General features: G+C 28.1%; 1 non-coding gene and 1 pseudogene across 1 annotated transcript; both read left to right on the top strand.

The window, feature by feature from the left end:
• Positions 1 to 6,284: 6,284 nt before the first annotated feature.
• Positions 6,285 to 6,396, top strand: LOC122850731 (annotated as a pseudogene).
• Positions 6,397 to 7,667: 1,271 nt separating this feature from the next.
• On the top strand, positions 7,668 to 7,786 carry LOC122850729. The gene has a single exon (XR_006373639.1). It is a non-coding gene; the product is annotated as a 5S ribosomal RNA (ribosomal RNA).
• The last annotated feature ends 11,282 nt before the right edge of the window (positions 7,787 to 19,068 follow it).

Genomic DNA, 19,068 nt, shown 5'->3' with positions numbered 1-19,068 from the left:
TTAATCAGCACATAGCAACAATTTAAAAGTTATAATATTTTTTAATAATAAATTAAAAAACTCCCGATGGGATTTTTTTGCGTATTATGATTCTCCAAAGAATTATCTATCGATTGCAAAAAAAAAACCTAAATAAGTTGAAAAATAAAAAAATTCAGGATGCCTGCACCCCTAAATCTTAATTAATTATTAATATTAATTAAACTATTAACTCCCAAAGAAAATTAACTTCATTCCAATATTCTCCGAAAAAACTCCAATAGAATGAGCTCATTATACTAGTATAACAGATTCTTCTAATTTCATCAAACTTAGGCTAATTAGATGGGATCATATTTACACACATACATAAATACATTGAGTAAAATCGAGCCAAAATAATGGTCAAATTGCATTGAATAATTCGATAATCGCATTGAATAACACCATCAGCACTGATAATACAATTTTGAACAAAAAAAAGGTTGGCATTCACATAATAGTTTTTTTTAAAAAACGATTAATAGAAAGTCAAGGGTTGAGTGCCCGAAGGGCGCGATCTACACGTCATTTTCTGATTTTCCTTTAACATCACATGTTAATCAACATGACAATAATTAAAATTATCTATTGAAATAGAACTTTATAGACATTAATGATTTAAGTGAAAGATAAATACCTGTCACTCATTAAGAATTAAAATTAATGAAATTGATAGAAAATATTTGCACTGAATACCGGAATATCCATTACATTTCTTTTTGTTTATTTATTTTTATACACGGAGAAAAAAAAACGACAAATATTGTTGAGAAAACAGGACAAAAATTGTCGTGCCGCACAACAAAGTAGAGGCGAAGTTGAAACTCTATAATATTTGTTCTGCCGGTAGTACAGTTTTTGTTCATCTGGCAGAGTAATAATTACCGTGCTGTTTAACAAAATTTGTCATGCTCCAAACAAAAATTGATAGACATACAACAAAATTTATTATGCTCCAAACAAAAACTGTTGAACATACAACAATTTTTGTATTTAGTTTAATAATTTTTATTATTCCACATAACAAAAATTCTAAAACCATATTAAATTTTTTTTTTTTCAAAATTACGAAATAAATTTTCATTATGATAATCAAAAAGAAGAAGGAAAACAATTAAGGAACAAATTAATTCAAATTAATGCTTTGATTTGTTTTTCATATTTATAATTATTAAAGATTAAAATAAAAAATCTCTGCATTAAAATGACAGATGCAGGTTATGTTTGTCATTTTCATATAATTTCATACTTTATTGTTAATGTGATTTGTTAAATATCAAGTTTGGTTATTTATCTAGTTGCTCACAAATATTTTAGTTTATAATTCAATGATTGAAATGTTATTAAAACTTGACATCTTGGGATTAATTAATTTATTTTTAAAACGTCAGTCACACCAAAGCTGATCTCAACTTAGGCTGACTTAGAAAATTCCACACAATGCCATGTAGATATACCGAGGCACACGAACAAGACCGAGTCTTACCGATAACACCCGAAAATCAAATTGTTGTGCAGCACGGTAATATTTGTCTTGAATCGGACAATATTTATTGAGCAGCCGAACAAATATTATTAAGCAACACAACAAATATTATTGGATGGTAAAAATTGTTGTGCAGCTAAATAAAATTTGTTCAACGATACAATAAAATTTGTTGTAGCACAACAAATTTTGTTTAACGATAGAACAATTTTTGTTGCAGCACAACAAAAAGCGACAGGATAGGATTTCGCCTCTAGTTTGTTGTGCTCTCACAACAATTTTTGTGGTTTTTTTTTCTCAGTGTATATATGTACAGATAAATAAAAAAGGCCATTGATACAATAACGGACTTAAAGTATATAAATACATATCTAATTATTATATTAAAAAACATATACGACAAAAAGTGACTATGTATTCCCAAACATAAGACATCGACATTCAGGTTAAATAAAAGCGACCGCGCTAGCGGGCGCTCAGTCTCGTAAATATAAAGTGAACAAAAGTAAACTTTTTTTTTTTATTATCAATACAACATTTTTAAATATATACATTCTTGTAATATATGCATATAAAATATTTTTTTTTTCTTTTTTATTCTTTTATAACGTATGAGTACTTTATTAGTTTTTTTTCAATTATTAATTAACAATGAATATTGCATTTATTTTAACTCAAAAATTACGTATCGATTGTACTGAACAACAAACAAAAAAAATATATAAAATGAATATAAATTAATAATAAATAAGTCAAGTTTAAATTAAAAAAAAAATGCTTATTTATACTTTGATTTAACATATATAATGAAGATGTTCTTTATTTATTTCGTACGTCTAAATCGAAATATAATTTACCATTATTTTTTAAAATTAAGCTGGATTTCAAATTTCAATTTAATTTTTATTAGAGATGCCGCGATAATCGATAATATCGCCACAAGACGATACGACAACGATACAATAATGCCATTTTTTATCGTATCGTCGTCACGACACGATACGATATTTGACTGACGATAACCGATAAAATTATCGTGTTATCGCGATAATGTCGGAAAAAATATACATTTAAATCAAAGCAATATTTTCATATTGTTAAACTCCACAAAATATTAAATTAAAGAAAAAATAGATTACTGCAACATAGAATATTAGATATATTAATCTAACAATATGAAAGTAATATAAATTATAATAATATGATAATTAATAATAATTTTATATAAATTTATATATATAAACCGTTGTTGCATGTGTTATAATATTTTTTTTTTAATTTGTTTTTCGAGTGTTTTTTCAGCATTATTTGCCAATGAACTTTTAAACCATGAATTTAAACATAATAAATTTTGAGTATAATAATTTTTACTTAGATAATTCATGTAATTTACTTATTGTCCTTAAGATAATTCTTCCTGCTTTTATAATGTTTTTGTATGCCAAAAATATTTTAAAATTTCCCTGTAAATTATACTCAAACAAAAAAATTATCGTCGATAATGTCGATAATACACGATACGATACGACAACGCCTATGACGATACGATAATAAGACGACACGATAATCCGATTTTTTGTCGAATATTTAGACGACCCCGAGTGGAAATTGAGATCAAGTCTTGATCAAGACTTGATCAGGCAACATTGATTTCAAATCCATTCTTGATCAAGATGCTTGATCAAATCTTGATCAAGAACGTAACGCTAAACGTGATCAATATTTGATCAAGTATTTTGATCAAAACTTGATCAAGTATCTTGATCAAATCTTGATCACGTTTAGCGTTACGTTCTTGATCAAGATTTGATCAAGAGGCTTGATCAAGACTTGATCAAGATACTTGATCAAGACTTGATCAAGATATTTCATCAAAGCTTGATCGAAAAAATAAAAAAAAAAAAATTATTTACAAACCATTAATTTTTTTATTATTGTATTATGAAGTGTGATGTCATAGAGAAGAGTTAGATAATTATCGAGCGCAGAAGTTTTTTTTGTTTTTTCTAATACACGGTAACCGGGAATCGAACCGACGAAGTATAGATTGACGTAGTAACGGGTACGCTTTAGACCGCTCGACCACGGAGGGAAACGATGTACCGTGTGATTTTTTGAAGCTTATATATTTAGACCAGTCTTGAGAGATTATGACGTCACGTTTGGCGTTTTTTTCAGTAAAAAACTTTTATCAATATTTAAAAATCGTAATAATGAACATAATATATAATAAATTAAAAAGTTAATGTTTTCTTGATCCTATCTTGATCAAGAAATATTTAAAAAAAGAACAAGTAACGAGATAAATATTTATTGATCAAGTTTGGATCAAGACGGCCTTATTACAGACAAGTTAAAGTTTTCTTGATCCTATCTTGATCAAGCCGGCCTTAGTCAAGAAAAAGTTTTTTTTGATCAAGTTTGATCAAGACGGCCGTATCACAGACAAGTTAAAGTTTTCTTGATCAAGTTTGATCAAGACGGCCGTATCACGGACGTGTTAAAGTTTTCTTGATCCTATTTGATCAAGCCGGCCTTAGTCAAGAAGAGTTAAAGTTTTCTTGATCAAGTTTATCAAGACGGCCGTATCACGGACGTGTTAAAGTTTTGATCCTATCTTGATCAAGACGGCCTTAGTAAAGAGTTAAAGTTTTGATCAAGTTTGATCAAGACGGCCGTATCACGGACGTGTTAAAGTTTTCTTGATCCTATCTTGACTGCCGGCATTAATCAAGAAGAGTTAAAGTTTTCTTGATCAAGTTTGGATCAAGACGGCCGTATCACGGACGTGTTAAAGTTTTCTTGATCCTATCTTGATCAAGACGGCCTTAGTCAAGAAGAGTTAAAGTTTTCCTGATCAAGTTTGGATCAAGACGGCCGTATCACGGACAAGTTAAAGTTTTCTTGATCCTATCTTGATCAAGACGGCCTTAGTCAAGAAGAGTTAAAGTTTTCTTGATCAAGTTTGGATCAAGACGGCCTTATCACAAACGAGTTAAAGTTTTCTTGATCCTATCTTGAGCAGGTTATCCTTAATCAAGCATCTTGATCAAATCTTGATCAAAACTTGATCAGGTTTCCTGAGTTAAGGCAACCTTGATCAAGTATTGATCAAGATTGGGAGCAAATCAAGCTAGCTTGAACAGATTTCCACTCGGGACACGATACGATAACGACAATCATCTTTCGCGACACGATACGATAATCAGCCAATTATCGTATCGTATCGCGGCATCTCTAATTTTTATTCATTTTATATATTTTTTTGTTTGTTTATCGTTATTATATAGATGCAATATGTATAAGAACTCAATACTAAAAAAGGCACCACAAAAAAAAAAAAAAAAATTAAGAAAACCAAATTTGATATTATTGATGACACGGCGAGAGTCTCGCGAGAAGTCTCGGACTAATGCTAGTATCGTCTCGGTCTCGTCTCGAGTTCGCGAGACGAGATGAGAAAGTGCCAAGACTGGTCTCGTCTCGTGTGCATCTCTAGCTGGTTCAATCAATTTTTCTTATTCGTTTTATGCAATCATAGAGAGACATGGGGAAAGTGTTAAGGCAGTATGTCAAAATATTGAAAAAAAAATCCCTCTCACAGATTTTGATCAAAGTAGGCCCATTTTTTTAATGAAATAAAGATCTATTTTAACAAATTTTTTTTGTAATTTTCTACCACGATTTGACCGAGATAATTAGGGTCAAAGTTGACAAGAATTTAACACTTTAACACACAAGCATAGGAAGCATCGGCACGTTTTCACTTCTATTGAAAAAACGCTCTCACAGAACATCTTTATTTTACTACAGCTTATACTTCTTTTAATTACAAAAATAATAAAAAAAAAATCATTGATTTCTACCACGAATTTTGAAAGTTATTAATTATTTAAGACGAAAATTTAGGGTCAAAAACAGTCAAAAAGTACCAGGCGAAGCATTGAAAATCTGCTGAAGAAGTATTAGTGTGTGTAAATACGAGGCGCCCTCACTCATACTTCTAAAGACGCGTCAGTAAAGTATACAAATTTTAGACATTAGAGGGCACTTATTATTTTTTTAAGCTATAGTTACAAGGGTGCCTCTTTGAACCCAAAGAATTATCCTACCTTGGGATTTACATACCGCCTTTAAAAAGCTGCAGGTTATAATTTTCTTTGGAGTAATATAGAATAAAAAATAAAAGCGTGCAAATTCTTACACTCTTCCCTATGTCCCTCCATGATTGCATAAAACGAATACGAAAAATTGATCAGACAAGTTGAGAGCTGAGTTTTCATATTTGTTCATGCAATTAAACTGGTAAAAAGTGTTAGGAACCCGAGTAGAAATATAGGACAGGTTCGGATCGAGACCTGACCAGGCTTGCCTGATTTCGAAACCAGTTTGGATCTAGATACTGGATCTGAACTTAATCAGGATGTAACGCTTTTTCGTAAGTTTCAGATCCAGAATGGTTCAGGATACCTGATCGAGCTGTAGTGAAGATACATGATCCATAATGGATCCAGATTTTATTCTAAGTTAATACTTTTGTTTTGATCAAGTTCTGTTCCGGACTGGATCAGGCTATATAGCCTAATAGAGATATTTCTATTAAGGAAAAGATGTAGGTGTCTGATCCAGACTTGATCAATGATCAGGATGTGATAGAGTTACTTGAATGAGGGTAGCCTTACGATATCCTGATCCGGCTTTAATCAGTGTTTAGGCTATCCTGAACAAATTTCTTTTCAAGAAACTGTTATCAACTGATTTAAAATAAAAACTTCCAGATAACGACCATATCACGATGAAAATACCAGTTCTCGTCCGATCACTGAAGTCAAGCATCGTGGTTAGTACTTGGATGGGTGACCGCTTGGAAACACCATGTGTCGTTATCTTTTTTTGTTTTTTTTTTTAAACTTTTCATTATCAATTAATAGTTTTTAATATCCGGAAATTAATGTAACATCTATACATTTTCTACACAAATTTGTTTTATGATTGAAACAGATAATACTTCAGAAGTTCAAAAATTTTATATTTTTCAGTCGGAGAGTGCGACTGACTGTCTACTTAGATCCTCTACTTTTTTATGATGGGTTAAATTGCAATGAATTAGATTCTTATGACTATACTTACTAATAACATCAAAACAAAAATTGTTAATTTTTATATACAAAAGTAACTCATTTTTTCTCTTTTTAATAAACAAAATATGTGAAATAAAAATATAAATAAAAAAAATTAGGTGCGGTGACGTGGTTATATCTTACGATAGTTTGTAAATTCGATTTTGTGATTTTAAAAGAATAACCTAATTTTTTTTATTTATATTTTTATTTCACATATTTTGTTTATTAAAAAGGGAAAAAATAAGTTACTTTTGTATATAAAAATGAACAATTTTTGTTTTGATGTTATTTCACTACTTTTGTTTAATTTTTAAAAGAATAAATTTATATAAATGATTTAAAACAATTAAATACGCGCCGAGCTATCCCGTATGTACAGCTGCTAATACGCATGCGTGTTTCTACATGTATGTGTAAGTAGTGGATTAGAGGCGAAGAAGAGATGGACATTGTGAACGCGAGAAAGAGAAAAATGCAGAATCGGGCAATTTTAACAAAATATTTATTTTTTAATAAGATCTTGTACCTGGCTTTTACGGGTTATCATATCTATTTAACTATACATCGGAAAAATTCGAGACTAGGCTCGTTGGATAGGGAAATATTGATATTAATAAGGAAAGTAATTTTAGTTTTGATTTATATTAAATAATAAGTAATTAAGTAAGTTATTGAGCAATTAAAAATTCGTGACGTCATACCCATGCAAACTATTTATACTATTACTCGGTAAGTCATCTCGCGCTGGAAAAAAATGACTTGAGATTCTACCGAGTCTCCTGATAAGTCGGATTATGAAAAATGAAAACAAATAACAGGACATGGGCGTTATCAGAAGGTTATATTACTCCAAAAAAATTATAACCTGCAGCTTCTTCACACTATCTTTATGTCCTTCTATGATTGCATAAAACGGATTCGAAAAATTCATCAGGCCAGTTTCGATCTGACTGAGTTTCGATATTTGTTTATGCAATTAACCTAGTGAAAAGTCTTAGGAAACTGTTCATAATTGCTTTGAAATAACATTGTCTTCAGATAACGACCATATCACGATGAAAATACCAGTTCTCGTCCGATCACTGAAGTAAAGCATCGTTGAGCGTGGTTAGTACTTGGATGGGTGACCGCTTGGGAACACCACGTGTCGTTATCTTTTTTTGTTTTTTTTTTTTAAACTTTGCATTATCAATTAATATTTTTTAATATCCGGAAATTAATGCAAGATCTGTACATTTTCTGAAAACAATTTGTTTTATGCTTGAGACAGATGATACTTCAGAAGTTCAAAATTTCATATTTTTCAGCAGAAGAGGTCTACTAAGATCGTCTACTTTTGTATGGTGGGTTAAATTGCAATGAATTAGATTCTTATAACTACTTACTAATAAGTCGAATTATGAAAAATGAAAACAAACAACAGCATATGGGCGTTATCAAAAAATTATATTACTCCGAAAAAGTTATAACCTGCAGCTTGCCTTTACAAGCTTGCATAAATAAAAGATATTTTGGGTTAAAACCAAAAGATTTCGAGTAGTCTGATACAATCTTCAGGGTGTATAGCTTGGTTAATTGGATAGGGAAAAGGCGTCTATTTTGGGTCGACAACTTTTGTTTCTAAGGTTTACTATACATTCTTGTAGTCTATCATGAAGAGTTTTGCAGTCTCAATTATTATAAAGAGATTGCGTAATTTATATACACAGTAAAAAAACGTTGGTAATTCGTTTGTAATTTGTAGACTTCAGTCGTTAGTTAAATTTTTGTTTGTTAATTTGAAAAAAAAAATTTGTAAAATCTTTTGACCAATTTTATTTGTTAATTTTACAAACAAAAAAAAGATCTGGTAACGTTTGTTGGGGCGTGTGGCCCGCGTTACCGTTGAAAATTAAAAATTTTCAATACTCCGGCTAGGGCCGTGTTAAATTTTATCTCTTAAATGGTTTTTAAAAGTAACAATACAATAATAGTACATTTTTTTTTATTTTTCTGAAAATTTTGTCTGTTAAGGCAAGCTATAACTTCTGTTAGAATCAACGGAATGACTTCATATTAAGCTCAAAAAACGTGGTTTTTAAAACTCTATCGCCCCTTAAGGAGTTTATCTTCATTCCAATAGTCAATTTTTTTCTATTTTTGAAACAAAAGAGAAAAATATTTCAAAAATTCTATTTTTACTATTTTATGAAAACTATAATTTTTTGAAAAAGTTTCGACTAAAAAGTTGTAGGATTTCACCACACATGCTTTTTAAGTTTATACAAAAGTATCTAGGACGATTTTGTCGAAAGAAGCGTTTTTCAGAAATTACCGAAAACTAGGAATGCAATAACTTTTGATAAATTCAGTAGAGACTTCGTATTAGTTTCAAACAACGCGTCTTCTGAAACTCCATCGCCCTTCATGAGAAAGAGCATTATCTGTTCAGTCACTTTTTTTTTTTTTTAAAAAAACTAAATTTAAAAAAAAAAAAAAAAAGGTTTTTTTTTTATTTTTTTAAAAAATATGATTTATAAATTAAAATTTTTTTGGAGAGGCGATAGAATTTTTCGGTTTAAGCCTAATATGAAGTCTCTAACACCATTTCATCATGAGTTATCGTTTGCCTAAAAAATGAAAACGGCACAAGCCATAACTCAAAATAGAGTAGTCGCAGAGGTTTCATATTAGGCTTAAAATAATCGTTTTTCAAAATTCTATAACTTTTTTAAATAAATTTTTATCGTACGAATAGTATTTTTCGTGCAAAAAAAAAAAAAAAAAACACAATTTTTTTTTTTTTCGTTTTTTGGGAAAAAAAAATAAATGGCCGAATAGATAATGTTTTTTTTATTAGGGGCGATAGAATTTCCAGAGCCGCTTCTTTTGAGCCAAATCCGAAGTCTTTACGACAATTAGTTTAGAAGTTATGAACGTTTTTTTTTTTTGGGGGATAAATCCAATACTGCGGCTGAGCCTTTCGGCTCCTAGCCTCCGTAAAAAAAAGATGTGTGTTATTGTACGCACAGGGAAGTGAAACTTCTTTAATAATTCTAATAAATAGTAATTGAAAGATCTCTCGTTGCATTAATATATTTCTGACTAGTTGTCTTTTTCGCTTTCATTCCGAGTGAACTATTATGTTCATTCAGTCATTAACAATTATGATAGAAATTTTTAAATTTATTGATTAGTTATAATATTAAGGTTCTATGTAAATAAAATTCTAATTAAAAAACTTAACACAGAATATTATTTTATATAAATATTTATTTATTGAACAACTAGTCAGCCGAACACTTTTATTACTATTTTATGTATACTTTTTATTTTATGTATATATATATTCATGAAATACTGAGTTTTTTCAGTTGCTTTTATCTTCAGGATTTTTGTCCGGATGATATCTTTTAATATTTTCCCGATATATCAACTTTAGATAACTTAAGATTTCAATATTATTGAATATTGAGTCAATTTTAGCCTCGTAATCTCACATGTTACAGACTGAAAAAAATAAATAAAATTAATACAAATTATAATGAAAATAAATTTTATTTTATTTTAGTAGCTATCTCTTCAATTTTTGAATAAAAAGAAAGACCTGGTAACATTTGTTGGGGCATGTGGCCAGCGTTACCCGTTGAAAATTAAAAATTTTCAATACTCCGGCTAGGGCCATTGTTATTTTTATTGCTTAGACATATTTTAACCGTTAATTAACGAAAACATTATTCATATTTAAAAAAAAGGCAATAGAGTTTTTCAAAGCTTTTTTTGGAGCCTTATAAACATTTTATTTCAACTCTATGATGACATGTTTGGTCCGTTTTTTTTTATTTTTTTTTCGGCGAGCCATGACTTTTGTTATCATCAAGATAGGGAGTTCGTTTCTCCCAATAAGAGTTTTCGAGCAAAAAAATTAAATATCCGAATTTTTTGTCAAATTTTGAAGGTTTTTTTTTTTTTTTCAAAAACTATTATAGATAGGGGAAAAAACCCATTATGCGGGCGATAGAGTTTTTTGAGACGCATAATATAAGCTTTATACGAAGTCTCTTTTTTGATTTCGCGTTGAATAACTATTCATTGCGCCGTTTTTAAGTTTTTTTTCTGATGGAAAGTTTAGACACCACAAATTTTTAAGTAAGAAAAAAAATTTTTTCAAAATTTACATTTTAGTTTTTTGATTAAAAACTATTATCGATAGAGCAAAAAACCTATTACGCGGGCGATAAAGTTTTTGAATGTGCTTCTTTTGAGCATGGTACGAAGTCTCTGGGTTACTTAGTTCGTAAGTTATGAGCGTTTTTTTTTTTCGCCGATGAATTCAAGACTGCGGCTGAGCCTATGGCTCCTAGCCTCCGTAAAAAAAAAAAAACAAAACGAACTATTTGATGTTAAATAAATTCAATGTCAAATATTGATCGATTTTTTCAACATCTTTTTTATGAGCGAATTAACCACAAACACATCATCGCCGCCACCTCCACCACGATGCATTTGTTCTATTATGATTGCTGCTGTTTATATATGATCAATATTGTTGTTGTTATTTTGATTTCCACTCGGTACATCATTTACTAAATTATTATTTACTCCTGTTGTTGTTGTTTTATTGAATGATTCAATATTTAATCATCTGTTCCATTTTTTTGTCCTTAACAAATTCATTCAAGATCTTGAATTTATTTCGATCATGGCAAGCACGATCATAACAAGCACAAGCACTTGAATAACCACTATCTTGTGTATTATTTGATTATTGAACAGATTCATTTCAAATACTCAATATTTGATTTAAAATATTATTACAACTACCAGTACAAGTCTCATGAAAATTACCAAAAATTGGTATAGCCCCTGGTCCTATTTCAAATTTTACTGATTTAGGATTACCAGTACATTTATCAGATGTTTTTGATAATATTTCAGTGTCATTAATTGTCTCTTGAAATCCTATACAATCTAAATAACCATCTTTGCTATCTTTACCTTCACGTGGTACCACATTTTATCCACATATTATTAATTGTTGTTTGGTATTGTGATTATGATGTTGCTGTCGTATTATGTCAAGCACTTAAATAACCACTATCTTGTGTATTAATTGTTTATTTAACAGATTTATTTTAAATACTCATTATTTGATCAAAAATAACATAATAAATTATATATTGTATATAATAAAAGTTTTAACCTTAATATTCACCTTTGTCTCTTGAATCTTTCATGAAACTAAAATTTTGAAACAAATTTTAAACAAATTTTTTTGTATCGTTGTCAAGGGAATAAATAAATAAAACAAGATAAAAAATAATTTAAAATTACTTACCTTCATACCGTTACTTTCGTTGCATCCATCTTTTGTTTTTTTTTTTTACTGCCCATTCTAAAGAAGTTTCACTTCAAAAATTTGTAAAAACATTTTACATGTTTTTCGTTTGTTAATTTTACAAATTTTTTTTTGTTAAATTAACTCGTAACATATAGATAAATGAAGATTTAATGTAAAATAAGAAGAATATTTGAAAAAAATCTCAAAAGATCATTCATATGTACAGAGTCAATCATTTCATTGTTTGGTTATATGAAAAAAAATATATAAATGAATATATATATACATTCATTTTTTTGCTTGTACAAAAAAAAAAAAAAATTTAACAAAAAGTATTTGTTAAATTAACAAACAACTGTTTTTTACGTAACAAATAAGAATTTTTTTTTCTTAAAACATATAGCATGCTGGGACAGCCTGTATTTTATTTTTATATTCGATTTTTCATTATGAAAACTGTGGAAAAAAAAATTAAAATTTGATTTTATGAAACCGCTGGAGAAAAGTTAGAGAAAAGTCGAAATAAATTTTAGATGGAGAAAGGTTTGAAAAACTTGTCCTCCATTTCTCGAACCATAGGTAATTTTCGGAGAAAGGTGGAAAAAGTGGAGAAAGGGCGGAGAAAAATTTCCACTAGGGGATAAAAAAGTTAACAAGTTATAATCAAAATACGTGAGGAGCTCATAAAAATATAAAACCTCACAACTCTAAATAAAAGCTTTACGAGCACAAACACAACAAATTTAAATATAGTCAATCCAATGCTGAATTCCAATTTACTCAAATTCCAGATAACAACACAATACCATATAGACATATATGCAGATTACAGAATACAGAAAGTACCAAAGTTATTTATACTAATTATAGTTTCAAATCGTTTTGCCATAATTTTATAACTTTTTTGATTAAAAAAAAATGTATTATTGTCGTTAATTTTGAGCGTGTGAGCTAGTTGATCAATTAGAATTTATATACACTTGATAAAAATTAACGACAATATTACAATTTTTACAATTACTATCGATGGTTGTTTTTTTTTTATTTTTGCGTATTTATTCTCATAATTTTTGGATGTCAGAATACGCCATTTTTTGGCAAACGAATTTCGTTGAAAAATGTCATATTATGTCTGATTATATTGCCATATTATGACATGATCCGCCAAATAATTTCCACCAGGGAAGTACAAAACAGAAAGTTGTAAAACCGGCCAACAAATTTTTGAATAGAATTCTTTTTTATTTGTAATAAACGCATAATAAACGCTATATCATTCAAGATTCGGGCCACGTTCAATAACTTATATGTACACCTGTTTATTTTTTTTTGTTTTGCAATTAAAAAATTTTGACATTGTTAATCGGTCTTATCCGACTATTTAAGCGCTGACCTGTAAGCAAGAACTGCCAATCTGCCAATAATTACAACATGGCCATTCATTGGCTGAACCCATATGATTGGTAGCCCAGCACGGGTCCATTCATGGACCATGGAATATACTTTGCAAACAACTGGCAGCTATAAGAAACTAGATATAATAGAAAAAAATTTGAAAGAAATCAGGAAAAAAAAATCTATCATCTACTTTGAACATTTATTTTTAAAACCATCTTATTTTTTTATATAAATATGGTAATAGTATTGGTTATTTTTGCAAGGCAATGCTTATATTAAAAAAAAAGAAGAAATAATATTTTAAGAGAGAAGGTAAACTCACCTGGCGTTAATGGGGTCAATTGTACAATATTTGTTCATGGAAAATCCTTTGACTAGATGAATTTTTTTATATTTTGTTTTTTTTTCTCTTTTTCTTTTGTAATTTTATAGCAATTAAGATTCAGAAGTATATATATAGTTTTGTATAAAGGCGACGAATCATACTTTGAGGATAGAGTCTCTTTGCTCTTGACATGGTTTTTAATTATAATATACATGTCGTTTTTTTTTTAATATACATGACGTTATTGGCCTCATGTAAATAGAAAGAACTTATATAAATATATTTTCTTTTATTAAATTCGACGAGTAAATGCGTGTATATTTATCAGAAACTTATTATTTTAAATATCTTTATTTTTCGTTGAAAATTTGTATGTTAAATTTCAAAGTTAAGAAAAAAAAATATTCTTTTGTAACTTAATATTAATTTTATCTTTAATAATGAATCATTTTAATGAAATATTCCTCGTAATTTTTCAATTTTAGATTATTATTATGTGAGAAAGTGATTTTAAAAGAAAAAAAAATTATATCTTCATTTTAACGTTTTAATTTTATTTTTTATTATTTGAAGAGGAATATTATCAATTTAGTATATCATCAATAATATACACAATAGCAGTATCTGCATATTATTCGACATGTATATACCAAAATTGCAACATCTGCCTTATGTAATGGTCAGATTAACAGCGCCCGGAGGATTATAATCATCACAAGAGCGTGGCATCCTTGTACTACAATAGCAGTTTAGTTGGCTGCACAAAGACTGCCGCTGGTTATAAAAAAAGAATGCAAATAAACGAAAATAATAATTTAAAAAATAAAAACAATGTATCAAACTTGAATTAAAAATAAAAAAAATATTGTTTTAGTTGACATTTTTCTATTTTTTTCCCAATTAAAATATTAAAATATAATAAATATAATATTCGCAAAAAAAAGAATATCATGTATGAGAATAAAAGACATTAGATATAGGTATATGTATTTAAATAAATATTCATCATAATAAATTATGACAATATATATTATGAATAAATAAATATTGCGTTTGAAAATTTATTTGTTTTTGCAAATTTACTTTTACTCAAAATTAATTAATTTCCAAATAAATTAATTGGTTATCGTGTTATCGTATTTTAATGCATAAAAATTATCTTTTTCACAAATTTAATTTAATTAATATTTAACTTTTGAACATTGTTTTTAACATTTATTTTTTAAAATTTATATTATATTAATAACATATTTTTGATAAATTCCAATAATAAATTTATTTTTTATGAACCAGTGGATATTTTTGTGATGTGTTGTTGTTTACCTACCTTGTTCAGAATATTAAGTCATGCATGAACGATAATAAAGGTAATAAATACATTAAAAAATCAAAACGACAGTCAAGTTTATTTGGAGAAATACTTTGTATGTGTGTACAAAGCAAAATGTACACGAAACATGTTGGAAATTTCCGTTTATTTTTAACAGTGTATGTTCAAAACTTGTCCTATCAAATCAATTGTTTCTTATAAATAACATTTTTTTTTCTCTTCCTTTTTATTCTACAATTATAATTTTTATAAATAGTCAAGATTAATCATCATCATATACACAATCAATATTTGTAGACAAAATGACTGTATCACGTGCAATGCATATCTTTACCTTAGTGACTCACGTATCCGGGATGACATCCGGTTAATTTAAAACTTCCCCTTAGTTTTATTGTCTCATTTCCTCTACGTGATATTTGAATTCAATTGCCAAAAACTATTAATAATAATAATAAATTATAAAATTCTTATTATTTAAATTTAATATTCATATCTCACTTAGACATATTTCTCAATAAATTATTACTTTTAAATTTCATTAGAAATAATAATTGAGTACGAATAAATTAAAAAAATTTTATTGTTATTTTTTTTTTTATATCATCTTTATTTAAATTAATAAATCTGTCATTTCTTTACCTCTGCAGTTATTAATTATTGTTTTTTTTTTTTTGCATGGTCGTATAATGTATCTCATATATTCATATTTTTTTTATGAGTTCTATACATGAAACTGACTCCTACATGCTTGAGCATCATTAATTTTTTTATTTTTTAATTATTTATTTGTAAAGAAGCACTGTAACCAGATACTTTTTTAATTAAAAAAAAATGTATATATATATTTATTATGAAATATGAATCATAGCACCTGCCAAATAGTAAAAAACAAAAATTGTAGTGATGCAAGTTCTGGTTGGATAATTATGATGTTTTCACTGGTAGACAAGATGAGGGTCAAGTAAACTCACAACATGCTTGTGGTGAATATGAATTATATATTTAAACATTTTCCACATGTGCAAAAGTATTTTCAAAAGATTTTATTTTCTAAACAAATAAAAGAATAAATTTTTTAAATTTAGAAATACATTTTAAAATTAATAGTGATTAAAAAATCTTTCGCTCGTATATTATATATATGTTAATTCTAATTAATATAAGCAATTGAAAAAAGATTCACCTCCGTAAAATTATGATGATAAGTTACGTAATATATTTTGGACATGGTTGAACCATAAATCATGAATGATTATGCATTGAAGCGAAAAATAAAAATACTTTTAAAAATGCACTTGTGGTTGCTGGTAGAAAATTAAAATAAAAAAATATTTTATTCCCAATAGATGAATTTTGAATAATTTAAAAAATTATTAAGTGTGCCCAAGGGACAGTTGGATAACGTTTAGCATGTAAAAAATTATCAGCTACTTTCTTTAAATGAGAAAAAAAAAAAAAAAAATAGTATATTGTTGGTTTTTGTACATTTACTGATTGGAGAAAGCAAAAATATTACACTTTTTTCTGTTTGTCTCCATTTCTATTGACGTTTCATTACACTGAAAAAAAAACTCCTGCAGACATGACATACAAAACTTTTGGTCATGCAAAAAAAAGGCTTAACCATGATAAAAATTGTCTTGGATCAAATCGAAGATTTTTTGGTTTGAATAAACAAAATTCTTCAGATAATTGAGTCAACGTGAAGTGAATAGACTCAAGGAACTTTGTATTGACTGGAAAATAATTCAATTTTTGGATGGAAAACGTCTGCGTATGCGTACGAGTTGTTCACCAGCTGATGATATTTCAACAGAATAAACAGTTATGGAAGGTTTAAATATATCTGTACGTTGATTAAGAAGAACATTCTGCACAATATTACAGATCTAAATTGCACATTGCACCCGGATTTACTTGTATTTGTTTCAACTAGTTATATCAAGTTTATTAATTTGTTCTTTGGGTTTATCAGACTTTATTGGAATTTCAAATTTACTAAATTTTGGTGTTGGATAATAAATTTTCTACTAGATTTTTTGAAGTGGCTGGTTGTTTAATATCAGCTTCCAATGACACATCAGATTGGTGGTATATAAACAAGGGAGAAATGATAAGAATCATTTACATTTTCAAATCATTAAGAATCATTTACATTTACATCAACTACATTTTTATTTAAGTTAATAATGTGACGTAAGTGTGTGGTAATCTACATTGATTTCTTAGCCATTTGCCGAAATAAATTAAAATACTTTTGGCAGATGTCTAAGGAATTAATTTAGATTACCACACAATTTCTTTAGTTTCATTAATGCTTCAAGTCATCAAGTTTTCTCAGTGTGGCCATACATTGGCCATTCATGGGAATATGGGATATACTTGGCAAACAACTGGTCCATACATTGGCCAACGTCTGGCCATTAAGTAGCCTTTGGCATTATTATTAATTGCAAAGTGTCAGCAATTTCATCAAGAGAGTTGATAATGAAATATGTTGCACAAAGACATTCAGATCATAAATTTGCCATGAATAACACTGCATTTTATATTTGTTTGAAAGGTAAGACTTTGTCATTCAATCGCATACATGGTCAATCTTTTGTGGTTTTAGTTAATTGATTCATTACAGAAGTTATTATTAGTGAGCGTTCATCTGTTCAGATGACACCTTCTGAAAATAAAATATTGTGTGAATTGGGATTTGTTCTTATCAACGCTAAAAATTGGCCTTCATCGCTTGAAAAAAAATTCTGACAATGAACCAACATCATGAATTCTACCAGCGATATAGTTTTTAATATTTATGAGTATATAAGACGATTTTATCATGAACCAAGATACGGTATTTTTATAAACCAAGAGTTTTTTGTTTTTAAACAAAAAAATTCCAAATTGATCCAAGACAATTATTTCATGGTTCAAGACGATTTTTTTACAAAAACATTATTTTTGTTCTATATATAGAAATACTACTGCTATACCTCTGGTAATGGTGTTAATCATGATAGATCGATAATTGATAATAAAAAAAAGAACACTTAAAAAAAGGATAAAAGTTTAATGTGATATCAGTGATGAGGGTTGATATGGCAATTGTAATTAAATTGTGTGCCCAAGTGTACCCAAGACACACATTATATTAGCATGGTATTTTATAGAAATCAATATATAGACTGAACAAAATTAACAAATAAAAAAATAGATATTTGGGATTACAAGCAAATCTACAGAGAGAAGTTGTGCTCTGTTTTGAACCGAAAAATGAGATTTCTTCTTGAGCATAAACAGGTATACTTAGTTCTGCTAACATGAGACCTGTAGATTGACTTTTAATCAAGATATTATTACAAGTATCAGCAATATTCTTGAATGTAAACTTATCTGAAAACCACTTTGTTAAATAATCCTTTTTTTTTTTTTCATTTTAAAAGATTAAATAAGAGACTTCAGTAGCTCTTTGTAATATTTTATAAAAAAATATTGAATTTATTCTGATGAATATTTGTTATTTTTATCATTATTTCTATGGTAAAAATATTTCTTTGGACTTTCTTCATATTTTTTAATTTTTTTTATTGACCAAATAATTAGTTGTAGCTAAGAAAATCCAAAAAGTTATTATAAGAGTCAAAGTGTTATCAAGGTTATCGAAAGAAGTGAAAATTTTATGCATCTATAAGCAGTTAGATACATATATAGAATCGGTTTAATTAATATGCGAATGATGTTTGCAATAATATCACATTGTATGATGTCTTCTTGAGAAATATGTTTATAATCATAACTATCATGCCATTGTCCCTAATATAGGAGCTGCTTTCGCCATTTCCGTTTCTATTTTTTTTTTTTACTTCAATAGAGACATTTAATTTAATTTTCTATTTGATCCAAATAAAACCAAAGTCGGTTTCAAGAATTAATTTTCACCATTCAAATAGTAATAGCATTTTAGTATTACAATTTAATTTTTGATGGTTATTTATATGGTTATAATAAATTGAAGAACTCCCAATGGGATTTCTTTGCAAATTATAATTCTCCAAAGAAATATCTACCAAT

The sequence above is a fragment of the Aphidius gifuensis genome, linkage group LG2 (assembly GCF_014905175.1).
Source record: "Aphidius gifuensis isolate YNYX2018 linkage group LG2, ASM1490517v1, whole genome shotgun sequence".
NCBI classification, from domain to species: Eukaryota; Metazoa; Arthropoda; class Insecta; order Hymenoptera; family Braconidae; genus Aphidius; species Aphidius gifuensis.
The sequence above is the reverse complement of the archived record's forward strand: the minus strand, read 5'-3'. Positions and strand labels throughout refer to the sequence as shown.